Raw genomic sequence first — 21,558 nt, 5'->3', positions numbered from 1 at the left:
GGGAACAAGGATACAACACAAGTGAGATTTTGCATTAATGTAGTGGAGTTGTAAAGCACAATTTGCTTTTTAGTTTAGGAGAGCCTTTTTTCCATTTCACAGTTATACAGTATTGCTATCTTGGGAATCTGTTTGCCTAAATTGTTAGTGTAGCACTAAGATAAGAAGGAGATAGCTGAAGCTGGCCATACACCAGTACATTTTCAAACAAACATTCATACAAATATGTGTGTGTGAAAATTCTCATTACATTCAATGGCTTGATGAATTTTATTAGAAAATCAAATGAATGTTCTTGAAATTAAGATATTCTAATAAAATTCTTATCCTGTATGGCAATCATAAGAGTCACTGGCGAGACAGCAAAAACATTGACATTACCCATGTTTGTGTAAGCATTTAAAGCTCACAAAATAAGAACACATGGGCATACATGGGGGGGGGGGTGCTATTTTTGTATTAGCTTTTTTTATGCTGTATTTTACATAATGTTCCCAAAAGGGAGACCTGGACAAGACCCCCATTCACCTCTACAGCAGAAGATCATTTATAATTTGAATCAATAGCTAGCTGTTTTAACAAGCAATAAATACATTACTGTTACAATGATATGTTGTTGTGGGGGAAAACAGCACTGTTCCCTCAAAAATGCTAATGCAACTCACAGGGAATGCCAGCAAAGTCAAGGATGATGTCATGGGCAGTGGTTTGGCAAGGATATGGCACTAATAGCACATGCTAGATGTTGCTGCTGATGATGATGATGACTGCTGATGGCCCTGGATCTTTAGCTTGTGACAGACACTACTATAATTCACATGGCAATGTCAACCAATCCTGAGCCAGCATGTGTACAATAAACGTGACCTCTAACATCAGGCTTACCATTCCAAATTGTGATCTACTTTTCTTTCACCATGATCTGCAGTTTTCAGTAAGGAGCATACATTGATTGGAGCATCACTTGGGAGGTAACGGAATACAGTGTGACGATGCTGCATTGAATTGTGTGCTGTTTTGTAATATGAATTTGTACCTGTCATATTTTAATGTAAGTTTGTTAAGTTGTTAAGAGTGTGTGATCCTCTCCATCTCGTGTTTTGATATGTATCATCATATTTTTGTGTGCGTATATGATGCACAAGATTCTATTAGTGTGTATGTGTCTGTGGTGTGCTGAATTGTTTGTGACAAATAAGGAGAAGTGATCTCCTTGAAGTTGATTTTGCTTTTAAAACATCATTTGCCTCCACAAAATTTTGTCAAATTAGCGTGAAACCTTGCCACTGGATAGGCAGTGTTTGCTATACTAACACAGCCATGTGGTGACCAAGTCAGTATGGACATGGGGGGTTATTTACGAAACGCAAATCCACTTTGCACTACAAGTGCAAACTACAAGTGAAAAGTGCACTTGGAATTGCAGTCGCTGTAGAACTGAGGGGTAGATCTGAAATGAGGGGAAGCTCTGCTGATTTTATCATCCAATCATGTGCAAGCTAATATGCTGTTTTTTATTTTCCTTGCATGTCCCCCTCGGATCTACAGCAACTGCACCTCCAAGTGCACTTTCGGTGCAATTTCAACTACACTTTGCCCTTGTAGTTTGCACTTGTAGTGTAAAGTGGATTTTCTATTCGTAAATAACCCCCTTGGTGTTCACATTGCTTTAATGATAATGAAAATGTACATGAAAAGTTAAGGTTAGGGTTCCTCTGTACCTCAATATTTAAAGTTCTTAGCACACGAGGGGCCTTTTTTGGTATAAGAACAAATCCAGGGTAGTTAAAAGAGTCTTCTTTAACCCTCTAAAACCATCTTAATTTCACTTCCTTCATTTGCAGCAATAAAATTCACCACAACAGCATATTTTTGGCAAAGTGTATATAGACTCAGACAGTATTTAAATGAACCTCCCCTAATCTACAACCAGGTTTTGATCATACACACGGCAAACACTTTTTATTCCCTAAAAGGTGTGCAAATGTTCTCTATGTATTTCTTGATCATAGAATGTCCCTATCATAGGTTATCCCCAACACCTTGTGCTTACTAGACATATGCAATTTTTTAAGTTACGAATACGTTTTCCGTCAATTTTCGTTATTTTAGTTGATTCGTTAACATACGAATGAATGAACGGTTTAGCGCAATTAATAACGAATAACGATATTTTCAAAATAACGAATATGGAAAACAATGAAGATACGAAAGAAGAAAGAAACGAAAACATAGAAATAACGAAAATACCGAACCCAAAAAAAAAAATTACGAAAAACAAAATGAACGAAAATGCAAACTTACTAATATTCGAGGAATGAAAAGAAAACAACCAAAATGACGAACAAAGAATAAAAAACGAAAATCAAAACTAACGAAAAATAAATTACGAATCTTCGGAAAACGGAAATGAAAACAACGAAAATACGAAATAATGTAAATTAGCTTTCGTTAATACTGAAATATTTCTGGACATTGACCAATAGCCACTGAGCGCTGTCCCTTTCCTCTGAAGAGGTTTGTTCCTTCCCTCAATGAGCTTCTTTCTCATTACCTCCTGGCTCCTTGTGTCTTTTTCTGTGTTAGACTGCAGTGCATCTAATTTCTAGATTTGTATTTGTAATATCTGACATATTTTAGTTTTCTTCTACGTCAGACTTCATTCTAGACAGGGTGTGTGTGCTAACTAAGACAGTTAAGTCAATCACAGTAAAGTACGAATTACAAAATTACGACGAGTAGTGTGTCGAATAAACGTAAAATGTATTCTAACAGAATTACGAATGCAATAAAATCTACAAAAGTACGTTTTTACAATCAAAGGAAATTAGACACGAAAATACGAATGATCATAAAGCAACGAAGATATATTTTTTTACGAAAATACGAACGCGGCATGATGGAAAATATAATGTAAATACGAATAGCAAAACAACGAAAATTAAACCAACGTAAAAACGAAGGAACGAATAAAATCATTTTAAAAATACGAACGCGGCAGAATACAAAATATAACGAAAATACTAATCTTGATTCAACGAAAAAGAAACTAACAGAAAAAAAAGAAAATACTAAAGAGTACGAATACGATAACTAACGTCTTACGAAATTACGACTCGTTACGAATCACGATAAACGAACATATTGGGAAAGGATGCTCAGGTGGTTGGTTCAGTTCCAAGGCACGATGGTGGATTCCATCTGTCAATGACAGCTTGAAGCTCTGGCACTAACCCCTGCCATGACAAACTGCAGCCACTAAAACTATGTGCTGTGGCAGAGAGTAATTACTACACAGCCATTCTAAAATGGCACCAGACTGTTAAAATGGAAGGTCATCCATATAATGATTTTTTTCCTAATTAATATTTTTTTTCTCATTAATAAATGGAAAAGAGTTATAACTTGTATGCTGCTTGTATCTCTGTGTTGTTAAAGAGGAAAGGAATTCTCCTCTGATCTGACACAGGTCCTTAACCTCTGTCAAATCAATAAAAAAAAGTCCATTATAAGTTTAAAAATCAATACCCCAAGAATAATGCAGGGACTGGCTTCATAAATGAGAGCAAGATGTGTTAATGTTTTATCAGTGTATAGTTCAAAAGGCAATAGATGTTTTATTTCTTTGTCAATGATACATGATAAATGATACATACGGGAATCAATGATAAGAATATTACCAATCAATTGTAAGCATGCAGGGACCTTTGAGGCCCTGCATTGTCCTGTAATGTTGGTAGTTTGTTTTCTAATGTCTAAATAAAGACAGTTAGGGGTTGATTTACTAAAGGCAAAAAAAATGACAGTTGCACTCTGCAAAATAAATTGCTCTAGAGTCTAGAGCTTTGTAAATGAGCAGCTCTGCTGACTTCCATCATCCAATCATGTGGAAGGAAAAAACGCTGTTTTTTTATTTTCCTTGTACGCGATTGGGTATTTATTGCAAAGTAAAGTTTTACCTCATTTACTAAGCCCTTCAGCAATTGCACCTGCAGAGTGCAAATGCACTTTGCAGTGCACATTCTGTTTGTCTTTAGTAAATCAACCCCTTAGGCCGCGTACACACGATAGGATCGCCAGAGGACAATGGTCTGAAGGACCGTTTTCATCAGTCCAAACCGATCGTGTGTAGGCCCCATAGGTTATTTAACCTTCAGTCAAAAAAATGAGAACTTGCTTTAAAATTTAACCGATTTACGCCTAACCGATAGGTCAAAACCGATCGTTAGTATGCAAAAGCATCGGTTAAAAACCTGCGCATGCTCTGAATCAAGTCGACGCATGCTTGGAAGCATTAAACTTCGTTTTTTTCAGCACGTCGTTGTGTTTTCCGTCACCGCGTTCTGACACGATTGGTTATTTAACCGATGGTGTGTAGGCGCGATGGACCATCAGTCAGCTTCATCGGTTAACCGATGACAACGGTCCTTAGGACCGTTCTCATCGGATGGACTGATCGTGTGTACGCGGCCTTACTCTGATACGGAATGAGATGGTGGAAATTTGTATGTACGTACAGTGGACAGAACCATCCCTCCTGCCAACTGCATCACCTTGAAGATATTTAACATCAATCTATAGGTCATACAACCTTTGATATTTATAGGCCAAAATGCAAGATATCCCAGATTATAAAATATAAGATGTGCTAGTGGAAATGCTTATTTGTCTGTTCGGGTTACAGCACCATCCACAAGGTCCACTATAGCACCTTGAATATATTGGTCTATCCATACAGATTGCAACCAGTACTATGCTAAAATGCAAAATAGCACAGATTATGAAATACAGTGCCTTGCAAAAGTATTTAACCCCCTTGGCATTTTTTGTGTTTTGTTGCCTCACAACCTGTAATCAACATGGATTGTTTGAGGATTTGCATCATTTAATTTACAGAACATGCCCACAACTTTGAAGATGTTTTTTTTTTATTTTTTATTATTATTGTGAAACAAACAACACATAGGACAAAATAACAGAAAAAGTCAATGTGCATAACTATTCACCCCCTAAATTCAATACTTTGTAGAGCCACCTTTTGGGGCTATCATAGATACAAGTCGCTTTGGATAAGTCTCTATGAGCTTGCCACATCTTACCACTGGGTTTTTGCCCATTCCTCCTTGCAAAACTGCTCCAGCTCCTTCAAGTTGGATGGTTTGTGCTTGTGAATCTTTAAGTCTGACCACAGATGTTCTATTGGATTGAGGTCTGGGCTTTGACTAGGCAATTCCAACACATTTACATGTTTCCCCCCTTAAACCACTCAAGTGTTGCTTTAGCAGTGTGTTTGGGGTCATTGTCCTGTTGGAAGGTGAAGCTCCGTCCTAGCCTCAAATCACACACAGAGGGGTTTATTTACTAAAGGCAAATCCACTCTACTCTACAAATCCACTTTACTAAAGGCAAATCCACTCTGCACTACAAGTGCACTTGGAAGTGCAGTTGCTGTAGATCTCACGGGAAGATCTAAAATGTGGGGAAGCTCTGCTAATTTTATTATCCACTCATGTGCAAGCTAAAATGCTGTTTTTTATTTTCCTTACATATCCCCCTTAGATCTACAGCAACTGCACTTCCAAGTGCACTTTCAAGTGCACTTGTAGTGCAAAGTGGATTTGCCTTTAGTAAATAACCCCCAGAGTGGTACAGGTTTTGCTCAAGAATATCCCTGTATTAAGCACCATCTTTTCCTCAACTCTGACCAGTTTCCCAGTCCAGACTGCTGAAAAACATCCCCACAGCATGATGCTGCCACCACCATGTTTCACTGTGGGGATGGTGTTCTTTGGGTGATGTGTTGGGTTTGTGCCAGACATGGCATTTTCTTTGATGGTCAAAAAGTTACATTTCAGCCTAATCAAAACAGAGCACCTTCCTCCATACATTTTGGGAGTCTCCCACGAGCCTTTTTGCAAACTCAAACCGTGTCATTTTGTTTTTTGCTGAAACTAATGGCTTCCTTCTGGCCATACTGCCATAAAGCCCAACTCTATGGAGCGTACGGCTTATTGTCCTCCTATGTACAGATACTCCAGTCCCTGCTGTGGAACTCTGCAGCTCCTCCAGGGTTACCTTAGGTCTCTGTGCTGCCTCTCTGATTAATGCCCTCCTTGCCCGATCTGTGAGTTGTGTGCAGCCATCTCTTGGCAGGATTGCTGTTCTACCATGTTCTTTCCATTTGGTTATGATAGATTTGATGTTGCTCCTGGGGATCAGCAAAGATTTGGATATTTTTTTATAACATAACCCTGACTTGTATTTCTCAACAACATTGTCCCTTACTTGTTTGGAGAGTTCCTTTTATCTTCATAGCAGTGTTTGGTTAGTGGTGCTTCTTGCTTAGGTGTTGCAGCCTCTGGGGACTTTAAAAAAGGTGTGTATATGTAATGACAGATCATGTGACACTTAGGCCTTGTACTCACGACCGGATCTGTGCGCTGGAAACTGTCTGCCGGACAGTTTCCGGCGTACAAGGCTGATTTTTGTTTGGTTCCGCTGGCTTGTACACACCAGCGGACCAAATTCCCGTCGTACCGGAACGCGTGCACGTAAACTACGTACGACGTCACTATAAAGGGGAAGACCAAACTTAATGCCGCCGCCCTCTGTTCCTCTTTTGCTAGTTACGGGTTTGCTCGTGTTAGTGAAGGTTTGGTTAGAGCTGATTCGCGCTTCTCGGTCTCCAGGCTTTGACAGCGTGTATTCACGGGTTCAGTGCGTGTGCTTGCGGTAACGTAGTTGTCATTCGGCTATAGGCTAGCAGGTTGTTTCTGCTTTAGCAGTTGCATCCTGTGCGCTCGTATCTGTTTGTCACGCGTTTGTCGCAGGTAGTGCTGGATTTGCGAGTGCTTTCTGTTTGAGTGTGTTCTTGACTGACCAGCCGGCCGGTTTGAAGCCATGATGGAGCAGCAGCGTCAATTTTCGCGAGTTGGTGCTGTTTATGGGATGGCTGCTGGATATGTTCATTTTTCCAGTACTTTGGCCAGAAACAGGGGGCGGAGGCGTTTCTGGACCAAGAATTGGTTGCGCCAGCGTGACCAGTTCTCACATATGCCTCTGCTTAGGGAACTCCAGGAGAATAATCCTAATGACTTTAGGAATTTTCTCCGCATGACGGACCCCGTATTCAACAGTCTGCTGGAACTTCTGTCCCCCTATATCACGAGGCAGGACACTGTGATGCGCCAAGCCATCACGGCCGAGCAGAGGCTTATTGCCACGTTGCGGTACCTGGTGACTGGGAGGAGCCTGCAGGACCTCAAGTTCTCAACAGGCATCTCTCCGCAGGCGCTTGGGGTCATCATACCGGACACGTGTGCTGCCATCATCAAAGTTATGCATGAGGAGTATATTAAGGTAAGTTTCCTTGCTGTAATAATGTTGCTAACTAACTTTATTTTTAATTTCCCAGATATGCTGTGTGTTTAACTAACGTTCCCTTTTCTCCCTATGCATGTTGATATAAGATTTACATGTTTTATTCTTGACCTACCTGCATATTTGTCCCTTACCCAATATTAACCTGTCCAGCATGCTATCCTAGGGACAAACCCACCTTGTCATTTTTTAAAACAGGACTTTTTGGTTTTTGTGTCCCCCCCCCCCTTCAAACTTTTATTGTCCCCATCAGAGGGCTGTGGAGTCTCTTAATGAAGTGGCCCTATATATTTCATTTCCCAAATTCGCCATGCACATTTTTCTAATGCAATTTTAATACTTTGAAGTGTCACAAGGATGCTTGTAGGATGTTTTTGTTCCAAAGTACTAAATCTCTTTTTTTGTTTGTCCCCACAGCTACCCTCCACACCACAGGAATGGCAGTCTGTGGCTTCCCAATTTGCCCAGCGGTGGGATTTTCCAAACTGCGGTGGAGCAATAGATGGGAAACACGTCCGCATTGTGCCCCCACCCCACTCGGGGTCCTACTATTATAATTACAAGGGTTATCATAGTATTGTGTTGATGGCGGTGGTGTCGGCACAGTATGAGTTTCTATATGTGGACGTGGGGAAGAATGGCCGGATGTCTGATGGGGGAGTGTTCGCACGGACTGATTTCTATGATCGTCTCCAAGCTGGTGGTCTGGCATTGCCACCAGATGAAGATAATGTGGAAGGACTTCCGTTTGTGTTCCTAGCGGACGAGGCTTTCGGGCTTGGTCCTCACCTCATGCGGCCTTTTCCCCAGAGGACCCTCACCTCAGAGAGGAGTGTGTTTAATTTTCGGTTGGCCAGGGCTCGGAGGGTAGTCGAGAATGCCTTTGGGATACTCACCAACCGGTTCCGCCTGTTCAGGACATCGATACATCTGGCGGAATATAAATTGGACACCGTTGTATTTGCCTGCTGCATTTTGCACAACTTTTTACGCAGGCACTCCCAGACGTACCTACCAGACATCGGTTCTGAGGCAAGACTACCCTCAGATCCCCTTCCCGGGCTGGACACTGGTCGCGCTGGCTTGGCCCCCCAATCAGCTCGTGAGGTACGCGACAAATATGTTGAGTACTTCATGGGTCGGGGGGCCATTGCTATGCCAGATCATATTTCTTTCTAATTCGGCCCCCAAAGAAAGGAATATTCTCTCAAATAATAAATAATTAGACCATTGGACTTTATACAGTTGTTTGTCATTAATGCTTTTTCTCTTTTTATCTGTCTTCCTGGTTCTCTAACTAACTTCTTCAATTTTACTGCATAATTGATTTCTCCACTTTTAGTAAATAACCACATTTTGCACAGTATTCACTCATCTACAAACAGGGTATTGACTCTAGAAATAAGAAGCAACTCCATTTGTAAATTTTGAGGTCAATTTTTTTAATTTTTGCTTGTTCATGACCCCAAAAATTATTTTATATTTTTTTCATTACTCCCTGCTTTTGTACTTAGGAGTCTACAAAAATTTTTTTTTTTTTTTTTTTTCAGGTAATTCAACCAAAAATATTATGCAGATTATACATTTTTTAACAAGTTCACATTTTTGTTTATCAAATATAGTTAGATTTATTGTTTACATATATATATATATATATAGAATATTTTTGGTGGGGTGTTTACCGCCTTAGTATTTTTTCTTCTCGGCATATTTTTTATGCACAAAAACCAATATTATTTTAAAATATTTTTTGTTTTTTGGTGTGTTTTTCAATACGAATATTTGTTGTGGAGATTTAGGAGTCAAATCTCGACTTCACTAAATTCAGTGATTAGAGAGATTTATAATTCTATATATATATCTTTTTATTTTTTTTTCGGTGTTTATTCTTTATGGTCTAAACTTTATAGTATCCAAAAATGTTCAACATGGTCAAAAAGTAAAAAAATACAATTATAAAAATATAAAAACTCACAACAGCAGTCAGTCATGGTGTGCTTTCACACTGGAACACGCCAAAATTTGAAGATACACACATTCAGTGGCAATTCGCCAAATGTCATTGGTTCAACAGACAAATGGCCACATGTGCTATCTGACATCATGGGTGATCAATGTCTGTGTTCTGTGGGAGCAAACCCTTCCTCTCAACTACTTGAGGATGGAGGAGGGGGTTGGACCCACAAAGCACAGACACTAGATATTCTGTGATGGCAGATAGCACATGTTGGCACACTGTGTGTGTATCTTCAAATTTTGGCGTATTCATTATTAAAACAGTAAAAATGTTTGTGGGGGCGGGGGATGGGCGGGGGGTGTTTCAGTCTTTGACACGGCCCATCATGTCAATAATATTTTTAAAATTAGATTCGATGACCATCATTCTTTGCCGCATATTGTCCATTTCCGTGCAGCATTCCAAAAGGACATTTGTTAAATTCTCTTCCATGACAACCATCCTTTCACGCATATTGTGCATTTCAGTGCTGCACTCCATTACCTGCTGAATAATTATAGCAGCACTTGCACGTGAAAATATTGGCACACCATCCTCCTCCCCTAAAAAAAAAAAAAAAAATGGTCATTTCCAAAATTATTTTTCGATGAGGCCTATCTACATATGTTTTTTTTAATCAAGCTAGGGTGACACTGACCTGATGGGCTTCTCCTTTCCACCTCTTCGACATCTTCTATCACTCCTCCTTCTTCCACCACCTCCCCATCATCTTCTATCACTCCTCCTTCTTCCACCACTTCCCCATCATCTTGGACTCCTCCTTCATCCATCAATCCACCTTCTTTCAATTCGCCAAATTGTTCTTCCGCCACTTGCCCTTCATCTGCTATAAATTCTAAGTCCAAAATTACTTCTTCCTCCTCTCTTCCTTCCTCCTTTCTTCCTTCCTCCTCTCCTTCCACATCCTCTTCTCCTTCCACATCCTCTTCTCCTTCCACATCCTCTTCTCCTTCCACATCCTCTTCTCCTTCCACATCCTCCTCCTCCTCCACATGTTGAGATGGAAGATTTTGGCCTTGTCTGGCCCTCTCTGCCTCCTCCAAATGCTGGCGACTTCTTTCCCCTGAAATAAAAAAATAAAAATGTAGACTCATCAGCACACAGATATTGGAGAGCATAAATCGCACACATTGCTTAGAAGATGCTTTCATTTAGTTACTTTTATCTTTCACCAAACCTACATTTTGGAATTACTTCTTTGGCAAGCTCTGATCCTGCCCCTTTTTAGCAAAGTGACACACATGGATGTCCCCCCTAAACAGTATTTCTGGGAGACCCTACCAAAACCCATTTTTGATTTGGGGAGACACAGGTGCTCTGCATTGCAGATGTGAAAACATCTGCTTTATTCCCACTGTTTTTAGAATGAATCCTGTTTGCCTTTCCCATTCTCCTAATTTTCTTTTTTAGAACTAGCTTTTACACAATGTTTACAAACAAAGTTTTTGGCCAGTGAGCCATGTCCAGGTGTGTTGTTCCTGGAATAACCGAGCCTTTCGGAGAAACTATGTGATGTTACGTGGTTTAATAAGAACACTATTTGTAAATATGTAGGTATTTATGTCATAAAAAATAAATGACAACATGTCTTTAAAATTACAAGCAGGCCAAGGAGGCAGATGGTGAAATATACATGGCAACACATTATTGCAGACAATCAACCACCCCCCCCCTACCCCAATATATATTTACTTACTTTTACGCAGAATTTTAAGGATCTTCTTCATCTGATGTGGCTCCCTCAATTTTAAGTCTGACCAGCGTTTCCTCAGCTGTTCCTTGGACCTGGTGATCCCAAACATCCTCTGCATTCTCCTCGCCACCTTGTCCATAATATGTGCCTTTCGGCGGTTAGGGGTCTTGTATGGCCCTAATTCACCATCATAGTCCTTCTTTCGCATGATGTAAACTAACTCCACCATTTCATGGAACCGCATATTAGTGGCTTTGTATCTTCTTGGCCTTGATCGGGACGTCCCTGCCTCTGTCCCTTCACTTGTGGCATGAGAGCATCGTGCCCGCTCGTGTGACATCGCCATCTTTCCTTTCCCACAGAGATTATGGGCGTGGAAAAGATGAATTCTTACGCCATGGGCGGAGAAGAGGGCGGCGTTTAATACATACGCGGAGTGTAGAGAATGCAAACAACGTGTTTACGTAGGTTACGCGGAGAATCTTCGATCGCATCCTGAACATACACAGTTAACGCCATATTTCCTAAACTCATTGATTAGGGGCCTAGCAAAGGTGACGAGGGCGGGGTTTAATAAATACGCGGAGTGTTTAAAAGGTGCACGCCGTGATTATGCATCTTACGCGGTAATTAGGCGAGCGTGAGAAACGAGGAGCGAGAGACAGGAAGGTAAGGAAATTAAAAATGGGATCAGCAGAGGCCTGGAAAATGTAGACACATGGGATGGGGGTTTGGGCTGTTGGTTGCACCCTTTTTAAGCTATTCTGTCTATGGGGTACCACAATGTTATTTTGGTATCCAAATGCTTTTGGACAACTCACAAAATAGAGATGTGAACAATGCTGTACCTCATTGACAAGTTTTTGAATGGTGTATTCAGATCAGGCAAAGTATTGTTCAAGTGTTGGTTGTACAGAGGTCATTAGGAAGTGTCTTTTATGTCATCCATTGTCAGGGGCATGAGATTTACACATGAAAGAGTGCCTAGATGAATACTGTCATTTGTAAGCATTGTTTATTTTTCTATATTAAAAATATTTACTGCAATGTTAACAATGGCTCTGCATCTAGCAAATCAATGTTTGGTACAACCAATGCGGCCGAGCTGCCAATCATTGTTTAAACAAGAGAGACTGTGTTTGTAATTAGATATAGGTAATAAATTTGAAGACACATATTATATCAAGGTCAACGCTGATCCTTTTAAATATTTATTTTTCTTTGGTTTATGTTTTGCGAATCTAGACTCAAAAAGAAATATCATTTTTCAAAAAGTGAAATGGACCTCCTACAAACAAAGGAAGCTATAGAGGCCTTACTTCAAAAATATCAGGACACGCCCATCCTGTGGAATTCCAAACACGCGTTATATTGCAATAAAGATGTACGAGCGGCAGCACTAGAAGAGCTAGCAAACTATATGCAAACATGGGTGCCAGGATGCACTGCCAACATGGTGAAGGATAAACTTGCCAACCTCAGAAGCACATACAGGAGAGCATACAAAGCTAATAAAAGCAAAAAATCGGGAGCAGCAGCAACACAAGCAAAGGAACCCAAACTGTGGTATTATAAACAGATGGCTTTTTTGCGGGACGAAATGGAAGGCAGGAAAACAATGTCGAGTCTTTCTTCCAACCTTTCCTCCATGCTACCTTCCAGCGGACATTCCCCAGATGACCACAGCCCTGCAGAGTCGGAGGAAGAGGGCCTGGCTGACAGAGATGCAGATCTGCCACCCTTCGATGAGGAGGTATAGTAGTTTCCTCTATATTTCTGGCGTAAATAATTCTTGGTGGATTAATGATTTGATATTGTAAAAGAAAAGCCAAGCTGGGAAAAAGCAAAAAAAAAGGTGTACAGACAAATAGGTGTCAGGGATGACAACTGCAGGGGTCAGAAGTAGAGTGTATTCAAGTAATAATGAACAGAAAATACTAAACGAAAAACATGAAAATGAGTGTGGTTTTATTTAGCGAAATTGTAAAAAATGTCCTTTTTTTTCCACACAGGAAGAAGAGATCAGCCAGGAGGTGGCAGATCCTCACGTCTCTGTCAGCCAGGAGGAGGCCGGGGTCAGTGGCAGCCAGGAGGAGGCCGGGGTCAGTGGCAGCCAGGAGGAGGCCGGGGTCAATGGCAGCCAGGAGGAGGCTGGGCCCAGTGGCCTGCAGCAGGTCCCCCCGGCCAGGAGAACCACCACCAGCCAGTCTTCTCCCCCCCAGGTGAGGCCATCAGGCCGAAGGAGGCAGTTGAGGCCTGTGGAGGAGGCAAGCCTCCGCATGATACAGGAGGCAAGCGCCATCATGAGGGCCCCCCTCAACCCCACAGAGGCCTTCAGTGCCTCATTGGCCCACGATTTGAATGAAGGGGAGGAGGACCAGAGAAGACTGGCAAAGGCCCTGATGAACCAGGTCCTTTGGTGGATGCAGAAGGGCCTGCTGACCCCAGACACTGGGCTATGTGACCCGGCCCGGCTTGCGGAACACCATCCTCCTGCTGCCACATCGACCCCACCTGCAAGACCCCGTGTTAGATCCGCTGGAAGGCTGCCTGGAGGGAAGGCTGGAAAGAGGAGGAAACGTTGATTCTCTGCCTTCCATTTCCTTCCACATAAAGGACATATTGTTTGGACTACCACAGTTTGGGTTCCTTTGTTTCTGTGCTGCTGCTTCATATTTTTGGGTTTGGCTCCTGAGGCTTGGAAGTTTATCCTTCACCATGTTGGAAATGCAAGTTTGCATATAGTTTGCTATCTATTCTAGTGCTGCCGTTCTGTTTATTTTTTGTGATGACATTTGCCTAAATAAAAGGCTTTTTGCTTTCATTTGAAAACATGTCTATTGTTTGTTATACTGTGGGGATTATTAGGCAGCAAACCTTTAATAAATATACAATGGGTCATTTACAAAGGACACACTCCTTGGGGGGGGGGGGGACATTTGGTGTGCCAACATGGTTTAATATTCTCAAATGAAACACAAAAAAAAACCAAAAAAAAAAAAAAAAGAAAAAAACATGTTAAAAAAAATTAAACTAAATGGTGACATAACTAGAAACAACAAAAAAACAAAAAAGATGCACATTCCTTTACAAAAATGACTACTATAAATTATGGAGGACCACCAACCAAAACACACGTCTGGCATAGAAAACATTATTAAAGGATTACATCACAAGCAAGAAATGTGACATTTCAGTATGGGACAACTCTATTGAAATTGCATCAGCAAGAGAACGGGGTTATTCTAGCAAGAGAAGAATTAATAAAACGAGGCAAGAAAATGTGGTTTAGTGCGCCTTTTTAAGACATTGTTCTCTTGCTAGAATAAAAGGTTTCTAATGACGAATGTGCCATATCCCAAACAAACGCGAGTTTTACCTGAACGAGCGCTCCCGTCTCCTCATTTGGACTGAGCATGCGCGGGGTTTTTGTACGCTGCTTTTGTGTACAGACGACCGAACATGTCTGACGGACACGATTCCAGCAGACTGTTTTAAAGCAAGACCAGGAAACAGTTGTTCGTTGGAAAACGGTCTGGCCGACGAATGTTTGCTGAAATCCTGTCCGTTACTGCCTACACACGAACGAACATGTCCGCTGAAACTGGTCCGCGGACCAGTTTCAGCAGACATGTTTGGTCGTGAGTACGGGGCCTTAGATTGCACACAGGTGGACATCATTTCACTAATTATGTGACTTCTGAAGGTAATTGCTTGCACCAGAGCTTTTTATGGGCTTCAAAATAAAGGGGGTGAATACATACGCACATGCCACTTATCAGTTTTTTATTTATGAAAAAATGTTTTATGTATATATTTTTCTAATTTTACTTCACCAACTTAGACTATTGTGTTCTGATCTATCACATATAAGATTAGATAAAAAACAACAACATTGAACTAAAGGCTGTAATGTGACAAAATAGGTAAAAAAAGGGGGTAAATACTTTTGCAAAGCACTCTATAAGTTTTAAAAGCATTTTACTATGAATGTGTTAATGTTACACATCACCACTATGGCATCAAATGTGTGTCCTAGACAATCCTGTATCCTGGCCTAGGCCAACACTTTGCAGGGGGGCAGCATGGAAAAAGCCCCGGCCGTCTTGTGCTACACTGTTAACATCCTGGACCACAAACCTTTGTCACTGTGCTATATGTTTTCTGCTGTACCATTGGCATTGTTATATCTTCTTAGTCCTCTCCATAAAATTCGCAGAAATTTGTGCTTAACCCCCGGACCATATTGCTGATCAAAGACCAGAGTACTTTTTGCGATTCGGCACTGCGTCGCTTTAACTGACAATTGCGCAGTCGTGCGACGTGGCTCCCAAACAAAATTGGCGTCCTTTTTTTCCCACAAATAGAGCTTTCTTTTGGTGGTATTTGATCAGTTTTTGCGCTATAAACAAAAATAGAGTGACAATTTTGAAAAAAAATAATATTTTTTTTACTTTTTGCTATAATAAATATCCCCCAGTTTAGGCCGATACGTATTCTTCTACATATTTTTCGTAAAAAAAAAAAGTTATAGCGTTTACAAAATAGGGGGCATTTTTATAGCATTTTTACTAATATTTTTTTTTTACTAGTAATGGCGGCGATCAGCGATTTTTTTCGGTACTGCGACATTATGGCGGACACTTTGGACACTTTTGACACATTTTTGGGATCATTGGCATTTTTATAGCGATCAGTGCTATAAAAATGTATTGGATTACTATAAAAATGCCACTGGCAGTGAAGAGGTTAACACTAGGGGGCGGGGAAGGGGTTAAGTATGTCCCTGGGTGTGTTTTTACTGTGGGGGGGTGGCCTCACTAGGGGAAATCACTGATCTTCTGTTCATACATTGTATGAACAGAAGATCAGCATTCCCCCCCCTGACAGGACCGGAAGCTGTGTGTTTACACACACAGCTCCCGGTGTCCGCTCTGCAACGAGCGATTGCGTGTGCCCGGCACGCACACGGGATTCGGGGGCGAGCGGGGGGCACGCGCGCGCCCCTGGTAGCCTGCGAGAGAGCCGACGTAGTATGACGGGCTCTCGCGCAAGAGAGCCGACCTGCCGCCGTAGAATGGCGGCGGCAGGTCGGCAAGCAGTTAAAGTAGAACTATAGGCAACACTTATTTTCTTCATTTGAATAGAGTAAGGGAGGGTTATAGTCCCTGACAACAGGGGCGGACTGACCATTGAGTCACTCGGGCACTGCCCGAGGGCCTCATGCCACTAGGGGGCCCCATCAGGTTTGCCAGGCACAGTAAAACCAGGGACAGTATGTAAAAATCTATGTTTTTTTAGATCTGTCCCTGATATGTCCGAAACCGACATGCTTTTGATGTGAAAATCCCGAGATTTTAGCCTCCCCGCCTCTGCACTGCCTTCTGGCGTGGTGGCCATCTGTAAGCCCAGGGGCCCCATAATCTTCTATTGCCTGGGGGCCCCATGAGTTGTCAGTCCGCCCCTGCCTGACAGTTCATTTTTTACCATCCCTGTCCCATTGCAGAGATTTCCCTTTGACTTCCTGCCCCATAGCCAAACAGGAAGTAAGAGGAAATCTATGCAAATTAAGGGCATCCATTGCCCCCCCAGGCCCTAGGAACTAGGGTCCTCACTCGAAAATTTCAGGGTGTGTCTTAAACAGAAATGGGTGTGGCCTTGACAGGAAGGGGTGGGTCATATTTAAATTAGGGGGTACACGAGTTTAGTCAGGCCTAGTACAGCACAAAACCTAAATACGCTACTGGTCCTAGACATAGGTGTGCTCAGTCTGTTGCATTAGGGTGTGCGCCCTAGAGCTCAAACACATACATGTAAACAAGCATTTTAAAATGTATTAAAACATGAAGGGTGTCAGTAGAGTTGTGGGCATGTCAGTGGGACAGCGGATGGTGCCAGTAGATCAGTGGATGGTGTTAGCATTTATTAAATGTTTCTATTTCTTACAATTAGATTTTTTTAAATATTTTTTTTTACAATTTGTTAGGAGGAGGTCTATATAGTCCCAAGGTGTCTCACTTTTGAAAGAGAGAAAGAAGAGGACGGAGATTTCCTAATCCCTTTCTCTGCAGCATTAGATGACCTGGACAGTGAATGAATGAGAAGTGCCCTGTTCTGTGCTGCTTTCTGTTCATTCACAAACTGGAGCATAGTAGCACAATGTGGAGGGCAGAAGGGGGAATCGGCACCATACGGGGTGATTAGGGTGTGTCCAGGCACACCCGGCACACCCTGTGCGCATGCCTATAGTCCTAGACCACATGATAGAATGATTTTGATGTTAGTTATGTTCTGAAATATGACCTTTTTGGACTGGCCCCACCCCAACTCTGCTACAGGAGCATGGGTTGTTACTGATGTATTTACCTCTGAGATCATATCCAACCTGAATTCAGTGTTTGTGTATTAGGAAGGAAATGAATGTTTTGACGTAATAATCACAACATGTGCTTTTGCGCATATAACAGTCTGTCTTTTTTTCCCATCCCACTCCCATTGTAGTGACAGGCATTTTGCTCCAAATAGCTGGACTGTGAGGAATGAACAAGCTTGCATATGACAGCTTTTACCATAATACTCTTGTAGGTGTATACTGTCACCACTGATAAGACAATATAGAAAACAACATTTTTATTATTACTATTATTCAGGATTTATATAGCACCAACAGTTTGCATAGCGCTTTACAATATAAAGGAGGACAGTACAAGTACAATACGGTTCAATACAGAAGGAATATAGGGGGGGGGGGTTTGTTGCTCATGGGGCTGACAATCTAAAGGTAGCATTATCTGTATAAGTACTTTTCCAAAGACGTAAATTTATTACAAAAAACGCAAAGCAGCAATAAAATAGGATGTTAAACAAGAATGCGCTACAAAAAAAAATGAGATTGTTGATCCCAGCATTGTTCATTCACTGTTAGTTTTTAATATAAGAGAACAACAAGGTATTCTGAGATGGTGACACAGCTGCTCATACATGGGAACTTTACATATTTGATCTGTGTAAAAATCTTTGTAAGACCCCACACTGCTTTCAGCATGCAGTCAAGGGAAAGGTTGTACTTTCAGAGCCGGGTTTCCCTAGGACATAACTCAGAATAGTAATGAGGTCAATCATTTTCAGCATGCCCATCACTTTTTACCGGACTTTTTTCTCTAGAGTTCAGTGTTCAAATACACATTACAATTCTGGAAAAAAAATGTACATATTTTTATATTTGAAAATGAATCTCTTCACATGTATTCACAAACATATCCCGTATACATGATATCACCAAAAGTATTGGGATACCTGCTTTTACACGCACATGAACCTAAATGGCATCCCAGTCTTAGTCTGTAGGGTTCAATATTGAGTTGGCCCACCCTTTGCGGCTATAACAGCTTCATCTCCTCTGGGAAGGCTGTCCACAAGGTTTAGGAGTGTCTATGGGAATGTTTGACCATTCTTCCAGAAGAACATTTGTGAGGTTAGGCACTGATATGGATGAGAAGGCCTGGATCATCAGTCTCCTCTCCAATTCATCCCAAAGATGTTCTATTGGTTTAAGGTCATGACTCCGTGAAGGCCAGTCAAGTTCCTCCACCCCAAACTTGCTCATCTGTGTCTTTATGGTCCTTGCTTTGTGCACTTGTGCGCAGTCATGTTGGAACAGGAAAGGGGCCATTCCCCAAACTGTTCCCACAAAGTTGAGAGCATGAATTTTCCACAATATCTTGTTATGCTAACGCCTTAAGAGTTCCCTTCACTGGAACTAAGAGGCTAAGCCCAACCCCTGAAAAATAACACCACTCTATAATCCCCCCCACACCAAATGATATGGACCAGTGCACAAAGCAGGGTCCATAAAGGCAAGATGGGGGCATGTAAAAGCAGGTGTCCCAATACTTTTGGTAATATAGTATATATCCCTTTGAAAGAAAACCTACCATAACAGAAAAATGTAGGCTGTCATTGCTAACCTCCCCTTCAGAAAAAGCTGGTTGTCTGTCTATTATTTTCATGTTCTCAAGCACACATATAAGGGCTTCTGGCTCTTATCTGATTTGCTGCTTGGGTGTATAACTCAGAAGTACTGAAGCCAGACATTGCCAGGCAACTAGCATTTTCCAGTCACTAACAGCAGCAACCATGCCTTTCTCACGACGTCTCAAGTGTCCTTTAAGCCAAGCACATATATTTTTAACCTATTCATTGAGAGCTCTCATAAGGATGAGTAGTGGCTGAGCATCTAGTGCAGATGTTACTCAAGCAGTGTTCCACCTGCACTCTAAACATTCCATTACCAGGGAGATCCAGTGTGACTTCATGTGCACATGGGGCCAAATGTACATGCAGCATTCGGGAGGCACAACACTTAAGCTATGCCTAGTAAATGGGCCATGTGCTCAGTCCATTGGTATTTGGGGGTGATCTGTGGGCATCAGATCCATGTGTAACATATGCACAAGCAAATCTCTCTCCCTCTCTCTATCTCTATATATATTTATATATATATATATATATATATATATACACACACACGCAAAATAAACATGTAGAGTGTATATATATATATATATATATATATATATATATATATATATATATATAAATATATAGATCTATATATCTATTTTATATATAGATATATATTTATATCTACATCTATCTCTCTCTCTCTCTCTCTCTCTCTCTCTCTCTCTATATATATATATATATATATATTTATATTTATATATATACACACGCAAAATAAACATGTAGAGTATATATATATATATATATATATATATATATATATATATATATATATCTATATATATATCTATATATATATATATATATATATATATATGTATATATATATATATATATATATATATATATATATATATATATATATAGATATATATATAGATATATATAGATATATATATATATATATATATATAGATATATATATATACACACAGCAAAAACAAACAAATAAACAAATATATATATATATGTATATATATATATATATATATATATATATATATATATATATATATATATATATATATATATATATTATAAATGTTTTAAGTCCTTTGAAATGTACCTTCATCAGTGTGCTACTTCTGTGATTCAAAATTCAATAAATATAAATAATATAAATTTCATGCCAATAAAGTATGATATTATCTTAGTCCACGTTTGTACAATACACTGTATTGAAATATATTATAATATCTTCCAAACAACACAAGAGCCTTAGCAGAACCAGAAGGACAGGATCATACACTTAAATCATGATCAGCTACCTGAAAACCTAAATGCCTAGAAAGTCTTGTAAGAAGTTAGGTCATGATGGTGTCTTTAATAATGATTTAATGGGGAATGAATAGGTTTAGGAACCACACTAAGGTATGATAGTGAATGAACCCAAATCACTGATCATCAAGTGTCACCTTGTCAAGTTATCCTTGGTACAATTTCATATCACATGCAAAATATCAAAAATATGTCAAATTGGTAAATAAACATTGCATATAAGGTTTAATATTGATCCTGATGAAATGACAGTGAATGGACATTTGACACACAGACATGCTAATGATGTTTGAGTATTAAATAATCTGCTTTTCCTAGCACTGTCATTGGATACCTGTTCTACACATATGAATATGTACAATCAGATCACTGCTATGGAAAGGAGTCATCACAGACGATCAGTCCATAGACAGGAGAATTTACCTGAGCTGTAAGATCTTACCTGATCTCAGGAACCTGTAGTAAGCTCCATACTCTGAATAATCTCACATCGTTACAGCCTTGCAATGCACATCAGTTGAAAAGCTTCTCACAAGTACAAGCTTCCAAAAATGCAGCCTCACATGAGTAATCCACAAGAGAGAAGAGCCATGTACAAAGACTGGATGGTTGTCTTTCCAGGAAGGCAGGTGATGTGACAGCAGTTGTAAGCAGCAGCAGCGCTGAGCCCCAGAGCACAGAGAGGACTGAAGGCACACTATACACACCACTGATTACATTAGCAGGAGATTAGACACCAACTGGCCACTAGGGGGCACATCGGAGACAAGGTGCCTGCAGGAAGCCTGGAGCAAGCCTCTCATCCCTTCTTCTGTGTCCTTGCTTCTCACAGGGATTGGATGGCTCTGACTGCCAGAACATGATGTTATATCTGTGCATTGGACTGTTCTGTGCTTGCCTTTTTCTAGGAGCCATTGCTGAGTCCCACTATGTAAGAGGGCAGAATGATAGAGTAACAGGTGCTATCAGTAGGGAGGAGTGGAGGGATTTGGACAAAGCTGACTTCCCTGAAAAAGTGGCAACACCTAATATGGCACATTAAAGTGGCACTAAACTCTGCTAAAATCAGTATATATCTTTAACTTAAAAAGTCCCTTCTATTACTCCCAGCCTGCCCACAATCTCCAAATTCCTTTGTTTTTCTGCTATGATCTGACTTCTGTTT

The 21,558-nt window shown here is 40.6% G+C and overlaps 1 protein-coding gene across 3 annotated transcripts in view; it reads right to left on the bottom strand.

The window, feature by feature from the left end:
* HTR1E (5-hydroxytryptamine receptor 1E) overlaps nucleotides 1–21,341 on the bottom strand; it is a 124,893-nt gene extending 103,552 nt beyond the window's left edge. For all 3 annotated transcript variants that reach the window (XM_040350064.1, XM_040350066.1, XM_040350065.1), the window contains exon 1: nucleotides 20,836–21,341. The gene's annotated coding sequence lies outside the window, so the exon portion shown is untranslated. The remainder of the gene's footprint in view (nucleotides 1–20,835) is intronic.
* Between the last annotated feature and the right edge of the window lie 217 nt (nucleotides 21,342–21,558).

This window comes from Rana temporaria, chromosome 4 (assembly GCF_905171775.1).
Source record: "Rana temporaria chromosome 4, aRanTem1.1, whole genome shotgun sequence".
Lineage (NCBI taxonomy): Eukaryota > Metazoa > Chordata > Amphibia > Anura > Ranidae > Rana > Rana temporaria.
This window is presented reverse-complemented; position numbering and strand designations above follow the sequence as displayed.